The sequence below is a fragment of the Triticum aestivum genome, chromosome 3D (genome assembly GCF_018294505.1).
Source record: "Triticum aestivum cultivar Chinese Spring chromosome 3D, IWGSC CS RefSeq v2.1, whole genome shotgun sequence".
In the NCBI taxonomy this organism is placed as follows: Eukaryota; Viridiplantae; Streptophyta; class Magnoliopsida; order Poales; family Poaceae; genus Triticum; species Triticum aestivum.
Window position 1 is genome coordinate 604,220,354 of NC_057802.1, and position 23,208 is coordinate 604,243,561.

Consider the following 23,208-nt stretch of genomic DNA (forward strand, 5'->3'; position numbering starts at 1 on the left):
CTAAATGTCTTCTTTCGAAATAGCATGTATCTTTTTTTTGCGAGTTCAGAAATAGAATGGATCTCCATTGTAAAAGGCCAACATTATTACAAGATTTACTTAATGTCATGGAGTACTTTCTTGGGTTCACGTCACCACCGTCCTAATTGAGTGTTTGCTTTGCTACCGTAACATGTTGGTCTTGTTACCGAAAAAGGCTTTCGTCCCGCTTTATATATAAAGCAACCACCAAGCAAACATCCAGCATACAATCGAAAGAACAAAACGACAAAGATACAAGACACTACGGAACAACTAACAAGATTCGAATGCACCAAGCAAGCTTGAGCATCGAAGCCTTCAGCGAGCTCCAGCTCGTGCCATGATGAGATGAGGCCAAGGAAGCAACACAACGCTGGAAGAACACACTCCGTCAACTCCCATGAGGTCAACACTGCTGATCCGCCCTTCACCGCCAAAGAAGGCCCCCTGCCTTCTCGTCCCGGATCGGAGGACGCTACGCCGTCGGCTGGCAGAGCCGCTCACCCCTGAACACTCATGAGCAGGTCAAGCCGGTTGCCAAGGAGAAGACACAAGCATGGCGACCACCCCTCGCAGAGCTGCAACCCAGACCACACCACCATCGCTGGAAGGAAACATGACGCCCACTGCAAGCCGCCGAGCGGGAACACCACTGAAGAACACTGACGACCCAGCACCAACGTCGCAGCCCCAGCCATCACCTCCACCATCCCAAGGCGGCGCCTTCAAGAAGAACAACGACGCCGGTGCGCCGTCACCGCCCAATCCAAAGATTTTGGGCTTTCACCCGGGGTATGTTGGTGGAGTGCAGGAGCAGGATCTCGATGCCACCTACAAGAGAGGGGACGACGCCCGGAGCGTCGCTGACACCGTGGCCACCGCCGCCGGCCAAGGGGTTACCCCGAACCAGAGCTCCTAGCACCACCAGCCACCAGATCCAGCAAAAGGAGGCCAGCCGCCGGCATCTAGGACTGGAGGGCAAGATGAGAAGCGAGGGGGAGGGAACGCCATCTTCAGATCGGCTCCGAGGGGCAAACGGGGATCCCCTGGAACCAGCTCCACGCCCGCCGCCGGCCCGCCGCCCACGCGACCAGGCACGGCACACCGCAGCATCCGAGCCTACCACCCGCCAAAGGGTAGGAGGCGCCTTCCCCACCAGTGGCCGCTGCCACCAATCTAGCGCTCCACGCGCAGCCCGCACCTCACGACGCCAGATCTGTTGTCTCATATAGGTTAAATCATATTAGTTGTATTTACATTTTAGAGAACTTATAATTCTGCAGTCGCTAAATCAGCTAAGAGCCATAATTAGAATCAAGCAGATAGACCAAAAAACATCACCTAGAGTTAAAAAATGAAGAAGATTCACCCATATTCCGTTATCAACATTATCTCTTCCCTTAATTGACAATTAGGACAAGGTTAATAATCCAGCTCAAGGTGACTTCAACGTAATCTCGCATGCTCATGAGAAAGAGTGGGGAGTTGCACGCCGCCAACGTTGTATGCAACCATTTAGTAATGCCCTTAATGATTACAATCTGGATTGTCTTGGTTACAGTGGTGATATTTTCTCGTGGTGCAGGGGGTCATATACATGAATGAGCAGTGGGAATGGTCGATGTGTGAAATGAACCCTTTCACCCGCAAGAAAAAAGAACCCTTCGACAAATCAGATCATCACCCGATTTTGGTGGACGAGTTCCAGCTAGGCCTGCAACAGAGAGGGCCTAGTGGACCACGGAAACTCGAAGCGTGGTGGCTTGCCGGAGAGGACGTCAAGACAATTGTCCAAACTGCATGGGAGGGCGGGAAGATGCATGGTTTGGCGACTCTAGAGCAGCTCACATTGGACGTTCACAGTACACTACACCGCTGGGGCAAGGAGGTTTTGAAGGGGCCTCGGACTAAACTCCGGGAATTAGTAAGTAAGGTCCAGCCCGCTAACATATGAGGCTATTTCACGACAACATGAAATTCATATCCAAATGGAAAACCTGCTCGAACAGGAAGAAATCTACTACTTGTTGAAGATATTCAAGTCTCCTGGACCGGCGCATATAGGAAGTAGTTAGAGTTTGACTTAAAGATAAATTCTGTAATCTAGTTTAAGTTCATCTCTATCTCTCCATACCTTGTATTTCAAGATTTGTATGCCGGTTATGGGATAAGCCCCATCGATCAATAAATAGAACGCGGCCCTCCTCATGAGGGTAGAACGCTTCCTGCAAAACTTACATGGTCATCAGAGCCAACTCTTCCCGTACGTTCTGAAAACAAAAATCCCATCTACCAAAAGAACCTCTCCCATGGCGTCCTCCTCCTTGAACCCACCTTCTCCGGCCTTGGTCAGGTCGCAGAGAAGCTTACCATGGAGAATTACCTTCTCTGGAGGGCACAAATAGTGCCTCACTTCCTTGGCGCCGGCCTGTACGGCTACCTCGACGGATCCATCGAGGCATCAGCGAAGCTCATAGTCACCAAGGACAAGGATGGGAAGGACCAGACCGTCCCCAACCCAGCCTACGACGCGTGGGTTAGACAGGATCAGCAGGTCCTCGGTCACATCCTCAACAATCTGACGAGGGACGTGCTGGTCTCTGTCATCTCCATCAGGACATCATATGCCTTGTGGACCTCTCTCGGTAACATGTTTGCATCGCAATCTTGTTCCCGTATAAATAATCTTCGCATCTCCCTAGCAAATACCTAGAAGGGAAACCAGTCTGCCCCGGCGTACTTCGCACGGATGAGGGGGCTTGCGGACGAACTAGCAGCCGCCGGAAGGCCCTTGGACGAGGATGAACTCGTCTCCTTCATCATCGCTGGGCTGGATCTTGACTACAACTCGTTAGTCTCGGCTCTCGACGCCCGCACGGATCCTGTCACCGTCGACTTCCTCTATGCGCAGGTCTGTAATTTTGACTAGCGCGTGGAGCTCTTCTCTGGTGGGTCCGGCAGGGGGGGGGGGGGCTTCAAGTCCTCTGCAAACACTGCTGCACGCCGCGGTGGTCCTCCCTCGTCGCAGAAACCAAGCGGCGGCGGTGGCTACAGAAAGCAGAACGGCGGCGGGGGCGGCTACAAGAAGAAGCAGACGGGCGGGCGTCCTTTCTACCCCAACAACAAGGGGGCTCGCCCGGCTCCAGGAGGTCCAGGAGGCCCCGCACTCTCCAACAACAATCGGGCCAATGAGCCCATCCAGTGCCAAATCTGTGGAAAACTTGGCCACAGCGCCAAAGACTGCTGGTACCGCTTCGACGACGACGCGCTTGAAGAGAAGGTTGTTGCTGCTGTGCAATATGGCGTGGACACAAACTGGTACGTGGACAGCGGTGCAACCGATTATCTCACCGGTGATCTAGAGAAGCTTGCAGTCCGCGAGAAGTATCGCGGGCAGGATCAAATCCATGGCGCCAATGGATCAGGTATGAGGATAGAGCATGTTGGTCATTCAGTTTTCAAAACCCCTAGCCGCCATCTTCATCTTAGGAAAATTTATTTTTCTCCTCATGCCGACAAGAACCTTCTCTTTGTTCATCATATTGCCTTAGACAATCATGTCTTTCTTGAGTTTCACCCTTTCTTTTTCTTGATTAAGGATCAGGCAACGAGGAGGGTGCTATACAGAGGTAGATGCATCGGTGGGCTCTATCCATTGATCCCACACTTTAGGAGGTCAAATAAACAAGTTTTTGTGGTCACCAAGTTATCTTCGGCAAGGTGGCACGATCGATTAGGTCATCCGTCTTTTACTATCGTTCAACGAGTGCTTAGAAAAAATAAACTCCCCATTGTTGGTGAGCATAGCTTAGAAACAGTGTGTGATTCTTGTCAACAAGCAAAAAGTCATCAATTGCCTTATCCAGTGTCCACAAGTGTTTCCTCCAAACCTTTAGAGCTCATTTTCTCTGATGTATGGGGGCAAGCACCCACTTCTGTTGGTAGACACAAATACTATGTAAGCTTCATTGATGATTATAGCAAGTATACATGGATCTATCTTATCAAACATAAGTCTGATGTGTTTCAAGTTTTTCAAAATTTTCAAGCACTTGTTGAACGCAAGTTTGATAGTAAAATTATTTCAGTCCAATCGGACTGGGGTGGTGAGTATGAGAAACTCAACTCGTTTTTAAAAAAAATGGGAATTTCCCATCATGTGTCTTGTCCGCATGCCCATCAATAGAATGGTTCTGCCGAACGCAAGCATAGGCACATTGTTGAAGTCGGCCTCGCACTTCTTGCCAACGCCTCCATGCCATTAAAATTTTGGGATGAGGCTTTTCTCACCGCTACTCATCTCATTAATATTCTACCAAGTCGTGTCATCAATTATCGAACTCCTACAGAACGACTCTTCCATACCAAACCTAATTATACCTCTCTTCGAGTTTTTGGGTGTGCATGTTGGCCCAATCTTCGCCCATACAATGCTAGGAAACTTTCTTTTCGCTCCAAACAGTGCGCGTTCATTGGCTATAGTCCCCAACACAAAGGTGTCAAGTGCCTTGATGTCAGTACCGGCAGGGTTTATGTTTCTCGTGATGTTGTTTTTGATGAGACTGTTTTTCCCTTCAAAAATCTCCATCCAATGCCGGAGCCCTCTTGCGCAAAGAAATTCTTCTTCTTCCTAGTCATCTTTCCGGCTTAGATCACGGGGGTGATGATACTACTGACCACATGACTAACCCTCATAACCCTGTTTTTGAGTCTCCTGATGGTGCAGATAATGAAGGGGATCACACATGATTTTTTGACAGAGAAATAAGAAAACACTCAAAATAGCCCTGTATTTCATGTGGCAGAAGAAGACAGGGATACGAGACGCGAGGCAGATTCTCCTGCAGCTGCTACCTCGGGATCCTCAGGACCAGCTGGCGGTAGATCCCAGGGATCTGGGGCGACAGGTGACAGGGCATGGGGGCCCGGCGTGGAGTGCTACCTCTTGAGCACTGCGTTGGTTTTCCCTTGAAGAGGAAAGGGTGATGCAACAAAGTAGCGTAAGTATTTCCCTCAGTTTTTGAGAACCAAGGTATCAATCCAGTAGGAGGCCATGCACGAGTCCCTCGCACCTACACAAACAAATAAATCCTCGCAACCAACGCGATAAGGGGTTGTCAATCCCTACACGGTCACTTACGAGAGTGAGATCTGATAGATATGATAAGATAATATTTTTGGTATTTTTATGATAAAGATGCAAAGTAAAGTAGAAGCAAAATAAAAGGCAATGGAAATAGCTTGTTGATGGGAGATTAATATGATGGAAAATAGACCCGGGGGCCATAGGTTTCACTAGTGGCTTCTCTCAAGAGCATAAGTATTACGGTGGATGAACAAATTACTGTTGAGCAATTGACAGAATTGAGCATAGTTATGAGAATATCTAGGTATGATCATGTATATAGGCATCACGTCCTAGACAAGTAGACCGACTCCTGCCTGCATCTACTACTATTACTCCACACATCGACCACTATCCAACATGCATCTAGAGTATTAAGTTCATAAGAACAGAGTAACGCTTTAAGCAAGATGACATGATGTAGAGGGATAAACTCATGCAATATGATATAAACCCCATCTTGTTATCCTCGATGGCAACAATACAATACGTGCCTTGCTGCCCCTACTGTCACTGGGAAAGGACACCACAAGATTGAACCCAAAGCTAAGCACTTCTCCCATTGCAAGAAAGATCAATCTAGTAGGCCAAACCAAACTGATAATTCAAAGAGACTTGCAAAGATAACCAATCATACATAAAAGAATTCAGAGAAGATTCAAATATTGTTCATAGATAAACTTGATCATAAACCCACAATTCATTGGTCTCAACAAACACACCGCAAAAGAAGATTACATCGAATAGATCTCCACGAGAGAGGGGGAGAACATTGTATTGAGATCCAAAAAGAGAGAAGAAGCCATCTAGCTAATAACTATGGACCCGAAGGTCTGAGGTAAACTACTCACACATCATCGGAGAGGCTATGGTGTTGATGTAGAAGCCCGTGATCGATGCCCCCTCCGGCGGAGCTCCGGAACAGGCCCCAAGATGGGATCTCACGGGTATAGAAGGTTGCGGCGGTGGAATTAGGTTTTTGGCTCCGTATCTAGTAGTTTGGGGGTACGTAGGTATATATAGGAGGAAGGAGTACGTCGGTGGAGCAACAGGGGGCCCACGAGGGTGGAGGGCGCGCCTGGGGGGGGGGGGGTAGGCGCGCCCCCCTACCTCGTGCCCTCCTGGTTGATGTCTTGACGTAGGGTCCAAGTCCTTTGGATCACGTTCGTTCCGAAAATCACGTTCCCGAAGGTTTCATTCCGTTTGGACTCCGTTTGATATTCTTTTTCTGCGAAACTCTGAAATAGGCAAAAAAACTGCAATTCTGGGCTGGGCCTCCGGTTAATAGGTTAGTCCCAAAAATAATATAAAAGTGTATAATAAAGCCCAATAATGTCCAAAACAGAATATAATATAGCATGGAACAATAAAAAATTATAGATACGTTGGAGACGTATCAAGCATCCCCAAGCTTAATTCCTGCTCGTCCTCGAGTAGGTAAATGATAAAAACAGAATTTTTGATGTGGAATGCTACTTGGCATAATTTCAATATAATTCTTCTTATTGTGGCATGAATGTTCAGATTTGATATGATTCAAGATAAAAGTTTAATGTTGACATAAAAACAATAATACTTCAAGCATACTAACTAAGCAATTATGTCTTATCAAAATAACATAGCCAAAGCAAGTTATCCCTACAAAATCATATAGTCTGGCTATGCTCCATCTTCCCCACACAAAATATTCATATCATGTATGACCCCGGTTTTGGCCAAGCAATTGGTTCATACTTTTAACGCGCTTCAGCCTTTTCAACTCTTACGCAATACATGAGCGCAAGCCATGGATATAACACTATGGTGGAATAAGGTATAATGGTAGGGGTTATGTGGGAAGACAAAAAAGGAGAAAGTCTCACATCAACGAGGCTAATCAACGGGCTATGGAGATGCCCATCAATTGATGTTAATGCGAGGAGTAGGGATTGCCATGCAACGGATGCACTAGAGCTATAAGTGTATGAAAGCTCAAAAAGAAACTAAGTGGGTGTGCATACAACTTGCTTGCTCACGAAGACCTCGGGCATTTGAGGAAGCCCACCATTGGAATATACAAGCCAAGTTCTATAATAAAATTTCCCACTAGTATATGAAAGTGACAACATGAGAGACTCTCTATTATGAAGATCATGGTGCTACTTTGAAGCACAAGTGTGGTAAAAGGATAGTAACATTGTCCCTTCTCTCTTTTTCTCTCATCATTTTTTTCTCTTTTTTTTATTTGGGCCTTTTCTCTTTTTTTATGGCCTCTTTTTTTATTTAGTCCGGAGTCTCATCCCGACTTGTGGGGGAATCATAGTATCCATCATCCTTTCCTCACTTGGGACAATGCTCTAATAATGATGATCATCACACTTTTATTTACTTACAACTCATGAATTACAACTCAATACTTAGAACAAAATATGACTCTATATGAATGCCTCCGGCGGTGTACCGGGATATGCAATGAATCAAGAGCGACATGTATGAAAGAATTATGAACGGTGGCTTTGCCACAAATACAATGTCAACTACATGATCATGCAAAGCAATATGACAATAATGGAGTATGTCATGATAAATGAAACGGTGGAAAGTTGCATGGCAATGTATCTCGGAATGGCTATGGAAATGCCATGATAGGTAGGTATGGTGGCTGTTTTGAGGAAGATATAAGGAGGTTTATGTGTGATAGAGCATATCATATCACGGGGTTTGGATGCATCGGCGAAGTTTGCACCAACTCTCAAGGTGAGAAAGGGAAATGCGCGGTACTGAAGAGGCTAGAAAATTGCAGAAAGGTAAGTGTGCGTATAATCCATGGACTCACATTAGTCATAAAGAACTCATATACTTATTGCAAAAATTTATTAGCCCTCGAAGCAAAGTACTACTACGCATGCTCCTAGGGGAAGGGTTGGTAGGAGTTAACCATCGCGCGATCCCGACCGCCACACAAAGGAAGACAATCAACAAATACTTCATGCTCCGACTTCGTTACATAACGGTTCACCATACGTGCATGCTACGGGAATCACAAACTCCAACACATGTATTTTTCAATTCCACAATTACTCAACTAGCACAACTATGATATTACTACCTTTATATCTCAAAAAAATTATCAAGCATCAAATTTCTCATGATATTAATTAAAGCAAATTGCCATGCTATTTTAAGACTCTCAAAATAATATAAGTGAAGCATGAGAGATCAATAGTTTCTATAAAATAAATCCACCACCGTGCTCTAAAAGATATAAGTGAAGCACTAGAGCAAAACTATATAGCTCAAAAAATATAAGTGAAGCACATAGAGTATTCTAATAAATTCCGAATCAAGAGTGACTCTCTCAAAAGGTGTGTACAGCAAGGATGATTGTGGTAAACTAACAAATAAAGACTCCAATAATACAAGACACTCCAAGCAAAACACATATCATGTGGTGAATAAAAATATAGCTCCAAGTAAAGTTACCGATGGAAGTAGACGAAAGAGGGGATGCCTTTCGGGGCATCCCCAAGCTTTGGATTTTAGGTGTCCTTAGATTATCTTGGGGTGCCATGGGCATCCCCAAGCTTATGCTCTTGTGAGGGAGTCCTGGATTAGGGGGTCCTCGGACTGCCGGACTATATACTTTGGCCAGACTGTTGGACTATGAAGATACAAGATTGAAGACTTCGTCCCATGTTCGGATGGGACTCTCCTTTGCGTGGAAGGCAAGCTTGGAAAATCGGATATGTAGATCTCCTCCCTTGTAACCGACTCTGTGTAACCCTAGCCCCCTCCGGTGTCTATATAAACCGGAGGGTTTAGTCCGTAGGACAACAACAATCATAATCATAGGCTGGCTTCTAGGGTTTAGACTCTATGATCTCATGGTAGATCAACTCTTGTAATACTCATATCATCAAGATCAATCAAGCAAGATGTAGGGTATTACCTCCATCGAGAGGGCCCGAACCTGGGTAAACATTGTGTCCCCCGCCTCCTGTTACCATCCGCCTTAGACGCACAGTTCGGGACCCCCTACCCGAGATCCCCCGGTTTTCACACCGACATTGGTGCTTTCATTGAGAGTTCCACTCTGCCGTCATGATAAAGGCTTGATGGCTCCTCGATCATTAGCAACGATGCGATCCAGGGCGAGGTTTTCCTCCTCGGACAGCTCTTCTTATTCGGCGGCTTCGTATTGCGGGCCAACTCGCTTGGCCATCTGGAGCAGATCGAGAGCTACGCCCCTGGCCATCAGGTCAGGTTCGGAAGCTTGAACTATACTGCCGACATCCGCGGAGACTTGATCTTCGACGGATTCGAACCCATGTCAGGTGCGCCACACAGTCACGATGAGCATGACTTAGCTCTGTCATCGGACGGTGTTCGGGAGATCACACCTGTAGCTACTCCGGCCCTCAATCTGGAGCAGATCACGCCGTCCGAGGACGGGTGGATGGACCCTGCCACGGAGGCCACACACTCAGCGGCGATAGAGCCGAATACTGACTTCACCTCCTATGAGACCTGTGTTTCCAGACACTTGGATTTGTCCCCGGCCACGGGCTCCGAACCGCCTGCGTCTGTGCCTATCGAATCTGATTGGGCACCGGTCATGGAGTTTTCCTCCGCGGATGTCTTTCAGCACTCGCCTTTGGGCGACGTGCTAAATTCATTAAGGTCTCTCTCCTTGTCAGGAGACCCTTGGCCGAACTATGTCCGGCTTGAGTGGGAAGCGGACGACGAAGAAATTCGTTCCCCACCCACCACCCACTTGATAGCCACTGTCGACGACTTAACCGACATGCTCGATTTCGGCTCCGAAGACATCGACGGTATAGACGACGATGCAGGAGACGAACAGGAACCACCGCCCACAGGGCACTGGACTGCCACCTCATCATAAGATATATACATGGTGGACACCCCCAAAGAAAGCGATGGCAATAAGGCAACGAAGGATAATCCCCCCGAGAAGCAATCTAAGCACCGGCGTCATCGGCGCCGCTCTAAGCCCCGCCATAGCAAAAGCAGCGATACCGGCACAAGAGACAATAACGCCGCAGATAGTGCCGAAGACGAAGACAATCCCCTCCAGCCAGGCTTCGAGCGGGAGGATGGGCAAGCTAGCCCTAAGGAACAGGCAGCAGACGGAGAATCAGAGGATGACAATTACATGCCCCTCTCCGAAGACAAGGTGAGCCTCGGCGACGAAGAAATTATCGTGCCCAAGGATCCCGTCGAACAGGAGCGCTTCAAGCGCCGACTTATAGCCACAGCAAAAAGCCTGAAGAAAAAGCAACAACAGCTTCAAGCTGACCAAGATCTGCTAGTGGATAGATGGACTGAGGTCCTGACGGTCGAGGAATACGAACTCGAGCGCCCAACCAAAAGATACCCAAAGCGCAGGATGCTACCCCAACTCGAGGAGGAAGCATTAAAGCCTATGCTTCCAGCGTATGATGCGGCTGACTGGCCACCTCGTGGCCGAGAAAAAGCGGCATATCAAGCCGAAGTCCAGCCCTCACCCCGTCGCCAGTTAAGCAAAAATACCAAGGCCTGGGCTAACACGCAGGACCTGCGAGACGTATTGAAAAACAAAGCAGGACACGCAAGATCGATCTACGGATCACGGGGGCGCGCCCCAAAGCGTGACGACGCTCGTCACGCCAGATATACTAAAAGAAAATCCGGCCGGGCCAAACACAGCAAACAAGACTTGTATGAACTGCGTCATGATATAGCCCGGCACAGAGGCGCCGCACACCCCCCATGCTTCACTAATGAAGTAATAGATCATGAATTCCCAGAAGGATTTAAACCCGTGAACATTGAACCATATGATGGCACTACAGACCCCGCGGTATGGATAGAGGATTTCTTCCTCCACATTCACATGGCCCGCGGGGATGATCTACACGCCATCAAGTATCTCCCGCTAAAACTCAAAGGACCGGCTCGGCATTGGCTGAATAGCTTGCTAGCAAACTCCATCGGAAGTTGGGAGAACCTGGCAGACGCATTCCTGGACAACTTCCAGGGAACTTATGTGCGACCACCGGATGCTGACGATTTACGTCACATAACACAACAGCCCGGAGAGTCAGCCAGGAAATTCTGGACTCGGTTCCTAACTAAAAAGAACCAAGTTGTCGACTGTCCGGATGCCGAAGCCCTAGCGGCCTTTAAACATAACATCCGTGACGAGTGGCTCGCCCGACATCTTGGCCAAGAGAAGCCAAAATCCATGGCAGCCCTCATGACACTCATGACCCACTTTTGCGCGGGCGAAGATAGCTGGTTGGCCCGTAGCAACAACACAACAAGCAACCCTGGCACACCAGAGGCCAGAGATAGCAACGGCAAACCCCGACGCAACAAACACAAGCACCGCAAAAATGGTGAAAACGCCGAAGATACGGCAGTCAATGCAGGATTTAGTGGCTCTATGTCCGGTCAGCGGAATGGGCCACTCAAAAATGACAATTCGGGTCTGTCCAGTCTGGACCGCATACTCGACCGCCCATGCCAAATCCATGGCACCCCAGGAAAACCAGCCAATCATACCAACAGAGAATGCTGGGTCTTCAAACAAGCCGGCAGGTCAGGCGCCAAAAACAAAGATTAGGGGTTCCAAAGCGATGATGGCGACGAGGAGCCCAGATCACCGAATACTGGAGGACAAAAGAAATTTCCCCCGCAAATCCAAATGGTGAACGTGGTAAACAACACTCCCAACCCGGACCGGATGCGCACCCTTAGGGATGTTGACTTAACGGAGCCAGTCGTCCCACAATATAAACCAGGGCCGATCAGCTTCAACCGCACGGATCCTCCGGTTAACGCCAATCCGGGCAATCCAGCCGCACTAGTCCTCGACCCAATAATTGAGGGGTTCCACCTCACACGAGTCCTTATGGATGGAGGCAGCAGTCTAAACGTGCTTTACCAGGACACAGTGCGCAAGATGGGCATCGATCATTCGGTGATCAAGCCCACTAAAGCCACCTTCAGAGGTATTATACCAGGTGTGGAGGCCAGCTGTACAGGCTCCATCGCCCTTGAGGTAGTCTTCGAATCACCAGACAATTACCGTACCGAAGAGTTAATCTTCGAAATCGTCCCGTTCCGCAGTGATTATCAGGCACTGCTCGGACGAACCACGTTCGCTCGATTCAACGCTGTGCCACATTACGCCGACTGCAAGCTCAAGATGCCCGGTCCATGCGGCGTCATCACGGTTAATGGCAAGGCCGAACTTCCCCTTGGCACCAAGGAGTATACCGCTGCTTTAACAGCGGAAGCAACGAGTGGCACCTTCCAATCGAACCTCGAGTCGACGGCCCGGCTCCCGGACACCGCCAAAGGACTTCGAACTACTTCGCGGCAGGATAGCCCGGCTCGTGCAGAGCTCAATTAAACACTCTGGCGAAGGCCAGGACAGGCCGCATATAGCGGCTCAACCGCTCTCCGGCACACAAACATTCCTTACATTTCCTTTGCAGGTTCACCTTTGCGCTGACCAGGCCTGGTGATAGGGAAGCAGCTCGAACGCGCAAGGGAATCCTTAGATATTCCCCGCAATGACCATCCGACTATACTCCGGATCCGCACACAACTTCTTTCCCCCTGATCTCAGCAGGTTCCACAGTCATATCCTTTTTTTATCTCATTACCTGTACTCATACGCATCGACGTACTATTCAAATACAACATATGGATTTATATGACGCTTATCTGCTGTTATTTCTTAGGTGAAATTCTTTTGTCAAGTGGCATCCGTACATCGCGATATGCCTTAAATATGCCAGGGGCTTCGTTTTACCCATAATACGGCAATAAAGTCCGAACACCTTCATGGAAGTTCGGCACCCCGAACTTATAGCATTATATGCATCAGCTCCGAATCATGTCTTGGGTCAAATGTTGGGTTTGCCCGGCTCCCATGTTTTGCTGCCTTACGTTCCGCTATATCGGCTAAGGCGGCACAGGGAGAACTACTGCGATTGTGTCCCGGTTCTTCCGGACGAGCACCTCAGTAGAGAAAGCCGAAAACTGATTGTCATGATACAGCGAGAGCTGGTCAGCTGTTCGAGAGGTTGTAAAATCTTTAAGGATTTCTCCCGCATAATGCCATAACCAATGCAGCGTGCGATGGATCGGCTTTTCTTCCGATCAGGTGCTTATAGAGCCCCTCGTGCGGTCTTCCGAACACCAGGGGCTGCGCCTACCTTCCTTTCTAAAGCTCCTATGGCTAAGTGAGAGTGATAAAGCCCTATAGTCCGATTGCCTGGTTCGTTGTGCTGAACACCTCCTTCGAAGGACCCAAAACTGGGATAAAGAGTGATCAGGTTTATCCCGAACACCCCCGTACTTCCTACGTGGGGGCAGAAGCCGACGACTGGCCAACTCTCAGGATTAATATATAAAACGGCCGCGCAGGAGGATAAACTTTTATATAACAGGCAATAAATAATAGAAATGACCTTGTTCAACATTACAAAGGACAACATGATTTGCATTCATGGAAATATAACGTCCTTGGTGCATAGCTCCGCTGCAAGGTAGGATCCTTTCAGGACACTTTCATAATATAATTCGGGCTTGCGGTGCTCCTTCCCCTCTGGCGGTCCCTCGGTCATCAGCTTTTCAGCATCCATCTTCCCCCAGTGCACCTTTGCGCGGGCGAAGGCCATTCGCGCACCCTCTATACAGACCGACCGCTTGATGACGTCAAGTCGAGGGCAGGCACTTACAAGCCGCTTCACGAGCCCGAAGTAGCTGCTTGGAATCGGCTCGGCGGGCCATAGCCGGATAATCAAATCCTTCATGGCTAGTTCGCCGCCTTATGCAGTTCGATCAGCTGTTTCAGTTGATCGGCAAAAGGCACCGGATAATTCGGTGCCAGATACTGCGACCAGAAGAGCTTATCCGCAGTGTTCCTTTCTTCGGCTCGGTAGAATTGGGCGGCATCCGATATGCTGTGGGGCAGCTCCGCAAATACCCCTGGAGAAATCCGAATTCAAAATTAGAAACATGATTTTCTCCTCAAATACTTGCTTTACATGGAAAAAAGCCTTACCCGCCACGATCTTCCTCGCCTCTTGGATCTCCTGCAGGGTGCTTTGGGCTTCCCCCTGGGCATCGCTTGTGGCCTGATGAGCCTTGGTGAGTTCGGATTCTTTCTCCATCAAACTCTGCTCCAAGGCCTCGCATTTCTTCACGGCCTCTTGAAGCTCCTGCTCAGCTTCAATAACCCTGGCCTCGTGCTTCTCACGAAGAGCCTGCTCTGCGGCTGCCTTTCTTTCGGCCTCGGCCACAGCCTTCTTAAGAGCTTCGACTTCGGTCATCATCCCTAGCGCAAATCATGAAACATATTTTATCATACTGGAAATTTGTTCGCAATAAACGCGAACAAGACTTGCGCATACCTTGTTTATCTCCCAACTGCCTTTTCAACTGACCAAGTTCTTTGTTGGCCCGCTCCAGACTTTGATTCAGTCCGGAGACCTCCGCAGTATGAGAGGCAGCAACCGCTACAGACGCCTGCTTATAAAGGAAGAGAGATAGATGTCATCAAGTGAGTCTTCCTGCGAACATAAATTTGATCCTCTGTCCGGTTCTTTCTTTCACCGAACAGTGTATCAGGGGCTACTATCCATACCATGGCACTCTTCAAAACCTCATAAAACATACCTCAAAGCCTCTCATAAGGCTGATACAGGCTTCATTCAGTCCACTCTCAGCAGACTGAATCTTCTCAATCACCGCACCCATAAGGGCACGGTGTTCATCGATGATGGACGCGCTCTTCAGCGCAGCCAACAAAGCATCCGGCACCTCTGGTTGGACAGAGATTGCCAGTGGAACAGGCACGCCTGCTTGATTCTGGAGCCGTATTGGTCTCCAGAACTGCGTCCGGCTGAGGGCCGAATTCAAGATGGCCCCCGCCGTCGACTCCCATGGGAATCTTCTCCCCCGTGTCTCCGGCCCCTGAAGTTTGACCTCCAGGCGCCGCCTTCACGATCTTTTCCTCCCCTCCTTCGCCGGGGTCCTTCTGGGACGAAGCCTCGGTGTTATTCACGTATTTTGGGGAAGGGGCCTTCGGGGGCGTCCCGCTCTCCATAGCATCCGAGCTCAGCAAATCCTCTGATGAGGATCGTTCGGTGCGGGACCTCGCCGGACTACAAAGAATATGGCTCAGGTTAAAATACTATGCCATGATGAGTCTGGACGCATAAACATGTTCAGATTTTATATACTCACGAGTTTACCAAGGGTTGCGCCCTGGGATCCCACGCCGTGCTGCTGTCAGCGGCGGCAGAGGACTCTTCTGGAAAAGGAGCTTTTCCCCTTTTAGGCGACTCGGCCTCCAAGTGTACGGAGGCCGTCCTCTTCTTTCTTCCCCCCGCTGGGGATTCGTCTTCCTCCTCCTCCTCGTCCTCTTCGAAGGCAGAACAGGCATTGGAGCCTTCAGATATTGTGTCCGAAGTGCCGCAGCGACGAAGGCCGCCCCGGGTCTTTTTGGCCTCCTTCTCGGCCTTCTTGTTCGGCGCCTTGTAAGGCGCCGGGACCAGCATCTTCGTCAGAAGTGGGCCGGTCGGTTCTTCGGGCAGCGGAGCCGGACAGTGGATCCGCTCCGCCTTCTTCGTCCAGCCTTAGGAGAGTTGTGGAAAACACATTAAGCATTTCCCTTGGGTTATGCGGATAAAACATATGATGACTTACCAAGCTTGCAGGGCGGGACAGTTGGTTCCCGCGGTCCTCAGCTGAGTCCGGCCATGATTTGCCGGACTTGAAAAGCACCTTCCAGATGTCTTTGTGCGAGGAGCCAAAGAGCTCTCGCAGGGTCTGGTGCTTGGCTGGATCGAATTCCCATAGATTGCAAGTCCGGTGTTGACAAGGCAGGATCCGGCGAACTAACATCACCTGGACTACATTGACAAGTTCGATGTTCTTGTCTTCCATATCTTTAACGCGCGTCTGGAGCACCGACAGTTCGTCGGACGAAGACCAGTTCAGGCCCTTCTTGGGCTAGGACGTAAGCCGCAGAGGGGCTCCGGATCGAAATTCGGGAGCAACAGCCCATTCCGTGCCGCGCGGCTCAGTGATGTAGAACCACTGCTGTTGCCACTCTTTGACGGAATCATTAAAAGTACCTGTTGGCCATGTGACGTTGGGCATCTTGCTCACCATAGCGCCCCCACACTTGGCGTGCTCGCCGCCCACTACCTTGGGCTTCACATTAAAAATCTTCAGCCATAAGCCGAAGTGTGGCGAGATGCAGAGAAAAGCCACGCACACGACAATGAATGTCGAGATATTGAGGAAGGAATTGGGGGATAGATCGTGAAAATCGATCCCGTAATAATACATGATGCCGCGAACGAACGGGTGGAGGGGAAACCCTAGCCCGCGGGCAAAGTGAGGGAGGAATACAACCCTCTCGTGGGATTCCGGAGTAGGGACGATCTGTCCCGCTGATACGTCCATTTTGCATCATGCTTTTATATGAATATTTATTGCATTATGGGCTGTTATTACACATTATGTCACAATACTTATGCCTATTCTCTCTTATTTTACAAGGTTTACATAAGGAGGGAGAATGCCGGCAGCTGGAATTCTGGGCTGGAAAAGGAGCAAATATTAGAGACCTATTCTGCACAACTCCAAAAGTCCTGAAACTCCACGAAAGTCATTTTTGGAAATAATAAAAATTATTGAGCGGAAGAAGTACGTCAGAGGGGGCCCCACCTGGCCACGAGGGTGGGGTGGGGGGGCGCCCTACCCCCCTGGGCGCGCCCCCTGCCTCGTGGGCCCCCTGTTGGCTCTCTGGTGGCCATCTTCTGCTATATGAAGTCTTTCGTCGAGGAAAAAATCATAAGCAACCTTTCGGGACGAGACTCCACCGCCACGAGGCGGAACCAATCTAGGGCTTCGGCAGAGCTGTTCTGCCGGGACATTTCCCTCCGGGAGGGGGAAATCATCGCCATCGTCATCACCAATGCTCCTCTCATCGGGAGAGGGCAATCTCCATCAACATCTTCACCAGCACCATCTCCTCTCAAAACCCTAGTTCATCTCTTGTATCCAATTCTTGTCGCCAAGTCCGGGATTGGTACTAGTAGGTTGCTAGTAGTGTTGATTACTCCTTGTAGTTGATGCTAGTTGGTTTATTTGGTGGAAGATCATATGTTCAGATCCTATATGCATATTAATACCCCTCTGATTATGAACATGAATATGCTTTGTGAGTAGTTACGTTTGTTCCTGAGGACATGGGAGAAGTCTTGCTATTAGTAGTCATGTGAATTTGGTATTCGTTCGATATTTTGATGAGATGTATGTTGTCTAGCCTCTAGTGGTGTTATGTGAACGTCGACTACATAACACTTCACCATTATTTGGGCCTAGAGGAAGGCATTGGGAAGTAATAAGTAGATGATGGGTTGCTAGAGTGACAGAAGCTTAAACCCTAGTTTATGCGTTGCTTCGTAAGGGGCTGATTTGGATCCATATGTTTCATGCTATGGTTAGGTTTACCTTAATACTTTTGTTGTAGTTGCAGATGCTTGCAATAGAGGTTAATCATAAGTGGGATGCTTGTTCAAGTAAGAACAGAACCCAAGCACCGGTCCACCCACATATCAAATTATCAAAGTACCGAACGCGAATCATATGAACGTGATGAAAACTAGCTTGACGATAATTCCCATGTGTCCTCGGGAGCGCTTTTCTCTATATAAGAGTTTGTCCAGGCTTGTCCTTTGCTACAAAAAGGATTGGGCCACCTTGCTGCACTTTATTTACTTTTGTTACTTGTTGCTCGTTACAAATTATCCTATCACAAAACTATCTGTGACCACTTATTTCAGTACTTGCAGAGAATACCTTGCTGAAAACCGCTTATCATTTCCTTCTGCTCCTCGTTGGGTTCGACACTCTTACTTATCGAAAGGACTACGACAGATCCCCTATACTTGTGGGTCATCAAGACTCTTTTCTGGCGCCGTTGCTGGGGAGTGAAGCGCCTTTGGTAGGTGGAATTTGGTAAGGAAAATTTATATAGTGTGCTGAAATTTACTGTCACTTGTTACTATGGAAAGTGATCCTCTGAGGGGCTTGTTCGGGGTATCTTCACCCCGACCAGTATAGCAAAGAGTTGCTCCTCAAGCTACTGAACCTACTGAAAATGAAAATGTTCCCTTTGAAGTTCCTTCGGGTATGTTAGAAAACTGCTAGCTAATCCATTTGTAGGAGATGGAACAAAGCATCCTGATGAGCACCTAATATATGTGGATGAAGTTTGTGGATTATTTAAGCTTGCAGGTATACCCGGTGATGTTGTTAAGAGGAAGGTCTTCCCTTTATCTTTGAAGGGAGATGCATCGACATGGTATAGGCTATGTGATGATACGAGATCATGGAACTATAAAAGATTGAATTGGAATTTCATCAGAAATTTTATCCTATGCATCTTGTTCATCGTGATTGCAATTATATATATAATTTTTGGCCTCGCGAAGGAGAAAGCATCGCTCAAGCTTGGGGGAGGCTTAAATCAATGTTATATTCATGCCCCAATCATGAGCTCTCAAGAGAAATAATTCTTCAAAGTTTTTATGCTCGGCTTTCTAGTAATAATCAATCCATGCTCGATACTTCTTGTGCTGGCTCTTTTATGATGAAGACTATTGAATTCAAATGGAATTTATTGGATAGAATTAAACGCAACTCTGAAGATTGGGATGTCGACGAAGGTAAGGAGTCAGGTATGACACCTAAGTTTGATTGTGTTAAATCTTTTATGGATACCGATGTTTTCCGTAAATTTAGCACTAAATATGGACTTGACTCTGAGATAGTAGCTTCTTTCTGTGAATCCTTTGCTACTTATGTTGATCTCCCCAAGGAGAAGTGGTTTAAATATCATCCTCCCATAGAAGTAAAAGTAGCTGCACCTATTAAAGTTGAAGAAAATACTATCACTTATAATGATCCTATTGTTCCTACTTCTTATGTTGAGAAACCACCTTTCCCTGTTAGGATAAAGGATCATGCTAAAGCTTCAACTGTGGTTCGTAAAAGCAATATTTGAACTTATACACCTTCTGAGCAAGTTAAAGTTGAACCTAATATTGCTATTGTTAAAGATCTCTTGGCTGATAATATTGATGGGCATGTTATTTATTTCTGCGGTGAAACTGCTAGAATTGCTAAACCCTGTGCTAAAGATAAATGTAGACCTGTGGTAGGCATGCCTGTTATGTCTGTTAAAATAGGAGATCATTGTTATCATGGCTTATGTGATATGGGTGCTAGTGCTAGTGCTATACCTCATGACTTATACAAAGAAATTATGCATGAAATTGCACCTGCTGAGATAGAAGGTATTGATGTTACCATCAAACTTGCTAATAGAGATACAATATCACCCATTGGGATTGTTAGAGATGTTGAAGTCTTGTGTGGGAAAACTAAATACCCTGCTGATTTTCTTGTTCTTGGTTCCCCACAAGATAGCTTTTGTCCCATTATATTTGGTAGACCCTTCTTGAACACAGTTAATGCTAGGATAGACTGCGAAAAGAGTGTTGTTACTATAGGCTTGGGTGATATGTCTCATGAGTGTAATTTCTCTAAATTTAGTAGACAACACCGTGAAGAATAATTGCCTAGTAAGGATGAAATTATTGGTCTTGCTTCTATTTCCGTACCTCCTAGTGATCCTTTAGAACAATATTTGCTAGACCATGAAAATGATATGTTTATGAATGAAAGAAGGGAAATAGATAAAGTATTCTTTAAACAGGAACCTATCCTGAAACACAATTTGCCTGTTGAAATCCTAGGGGATCCTCCTCCACCCAAGGGTGATCCCGTGTTTGATCTTAAACCGTTACCTGATACTCTCAAATATGCTTATCTTGATGAGAAAAAGATATATCCTGTTATTATTAGTGCTAACCTTTCAGAGCATGAAGAAGAGAGATTATTGAAAACTCTGAGGAAGCACCGTGCTACTATTGGATATACTCTTGATGATCTTAAGGGCATTAGTCCCACTGTATGTCAACAAAATAAATTTGGAAGAAGATGCCAAACCAGTTCGCGATCATCAACGAAAGCTGAATCCTAAGATGAAAGAAGTGGTTAGAAAAGAAATAATAAATCTCCTCGAGGCAGGTATAATTTACCCCATTGCTGATAGTCAGTGGGTAAGTCCTGTCCATTGTGTCCCTAAGAAGGGAGGTATTACCGTCGTTCCTAATGATAAAGATGAATTGATTCCGCAAAGAATTATTACAGGTTATAGGATGGTAATTGATTTCCGCAAATTAAATAAGCTACTAAGAAAGATCATTACCCCTTACCTTTTATCGATCAAATGCTAGAAAGATTATCCAAACATACACATTTTTGCTTTCTAGATGGTTATTCTGGTTTTTCTCAAATACCCGTGTCAGCCAACGATCAATCTAAAACTACTTTTACTTGCCCTTTTGGTACTTTTGCTTATAGACGTATGCCTTTTGGTTTATGTAATGCACCTGCTACCTTTCAAAGATGCATGATGGCTATATTCTCTGACTTTTGTGAAAAGATTTGTGAGGTTTTCATGGACGACTTCTCCGTCTATGGATCCTCTTTTGATGATTGCTTGAGCAACCTTGATCGAGTTTTGCAGAGATGTGAAGAAACAAATCTTGTCTTGAATTGGGAAAAGTGTCACTTTATGGTTAATGAAGGTATTGTCTTGGGGCATAAAGTTTCTGAAAGAGGTATTGAAGTTGATAAAGCCAAGGTTGATGCTATTGAAAAGATGCCATGTCCCAAGGACATCAAAGGTATAAGAAGTTTCCTTGGTCACGCCGGATTTTATAGGAGGTTCATTAAGGACTTCTCAAAAATTTCTCGGCCTCTGACTAATTTATTACAAAAAGATATACCATTTGTCTTTGATGATGATTGTGTAGAAGCATTTGAAATACTTAAGAAAGTATTGATCTCTGCACCTATTGTTCAGCCACCTGATTGGAATTTACCCTTTGAAATTATGTGTGATGCTAGTGATTATGCTGTAGGTGCTGTTCTAGGGCAAAGGGTTGATAAGAAATTAAATGTTATTCAATATGCTAGTAAAACTCTAGACAATGCTCAAAGAAATTATGCTACTACTGAAAAAGAATTCTTAGCAGTTGTATTTGCTTGTGATAAGTTCAGACCTTATATTGTTGATTCTAAAGTAACTATTCACACGGATCATGCTGCTATTAAATATCTTATGGAAAAGAAAGATGCTAAACCTAGACTTATTAGATGTATTCTCTTGCTACAAGAATTTGATTTGCATATTGTTGATAGAAAGGGAGCTGAGAACCCCGTTGCAGACAACTTGTCTAGGCTAGAAAATGTTCTTGATGACCCACTACCTATTGATGATAGCTTTCCTGATGAGCAATTAAATGTCATAAATGCCTCTCATAGTACTCCATGGTATGCCGATTATGCTAATTACATTGTTGCTAAATTTATACCACCTAGTTTCACATACCAGCAAAATAAAAAGTTCTTTTATGATTTGCGACATTACTTTTGGGATGACCCACATCTTTATAAAGAAGGAGTAGATGGTGTTATTAGACGTTGTGTACCTGAGCATGAACAGGAACAGATCCTACGCAAGTGTCACTCGGAAGCTTATGGAGGACACCACGTTGGAGATAGAACTGCACATAAGGTATTGCAATCTGGTTTTTATTGGCCTACTCTCTTCAAGGATGCCCGTAAGTTTGTCTTATCTTGTGATGAATGCCAAAGAATTGGTAATATTAGTAGACGTCAAGAAATGCCTATTAATTATTCACTTGTTATTGAACCATTTGATGTTTGGGGCTTTGATTATATGGGACCTTTTCCTGCCTCTAATGGTTATACACATATTTTAGTTGCTGTTGATTACGTTACTAAGTGGGTAGAAGCTATTCCAACTAGTAGTGCTGATCATAACACGTCTATTAAAATGCTTAAAGAAGTTATTTTCCCGAGGTTTGGAGTCCCTAGATATTTAATGACTGATGGTGGTTCACATTTTATTCATGGTGCTTTTCCGTAAAATGCTTGCTAAGTATGATGTTAATCATAGAATTGCATCTCCTTATCACCCACAGTCTAGTGGTCAAGTAGAATTGAGTAATAGAGAGCTCAAATTAATTTTGCAAAAGACTGTTAATAGATCTAGAAAGAATTGGTCCAAGAAACTTGATGATGCATTATGGGCATATAGAACTGCATATAAAAATCCTATGGGTATGTCTCCGTATAAAATGGTTTATGGAAAAGCATGTCACTTACCTCTCGAACTAGAACATAAGGCTTATTTGGCTATTAAAGAGCTCAATTATGATTTCAAACTTGCCGGTGAGAAAAGGTTATTTGACATTAGCTCACTTGATGAATGGAGAACCCAAGCTTATGAGAATGCCAAGTTATTTAAAGAAAAAGTTAAAAGATGGCATGACAAAAGGATACAAAAGCGTGATTTTAATGTAGGTGATTATGTATTGCTATACAACTCTCGTTTAAGATTTTTTGCAGGAAAACTTCTCTCTAAATGGGAAGGCCCTTACGTTATCAAAGAGGTCTATCGTTCCGGTGCCATAAAAATCAACAACTTCGAAGGCACAAATCCCAAGGTGGTAAATGGTCAAAGAATCAAACATTATATCTCAGGTAATCCTATAAATGTTGAAACCAATATTATTGAAACCGTAACCCCGGAGGAATACATAAGGGACACTTTCCGGAACGTTTCAGACTCCGAAAAGGAATAGGTATGTGGTACGGTAAGTAAACCGACTCCAAAACAGTTTTTATGGCAATATTTCTCCATTTTGGAATATTTAGAAAAATAGAAAAATAAGAAGCAGTCCGGGAAGGTCACGAGGGCCCCACGAGGGTGGAGGGCGCGCCCTACCCTACTGGGTGCGCCCCCTACCTCGTGGGCACCTCGTGTGCTCTCCGGACTCCGTTTTCTTGCACGATACGTATTTTGGTCGGTAAAAATTCATTATATAATC

The 23,208-nt window shown here is 46.3% G+C and overlaps 1 pseudogene; it reads left to right on the forward strand.

Moving 5' to 3' along the window:
- Positions 1 to 2,809: 2,809 nt before the first annotated feature.
- LOC123081193 (uncharacterized) lies at positions 2,810 to 2,948 on the forward strand (annotated as a pseudogene).
- Positions 2,949 to 23,208: the final 20,260 nt, after the last annotated feature.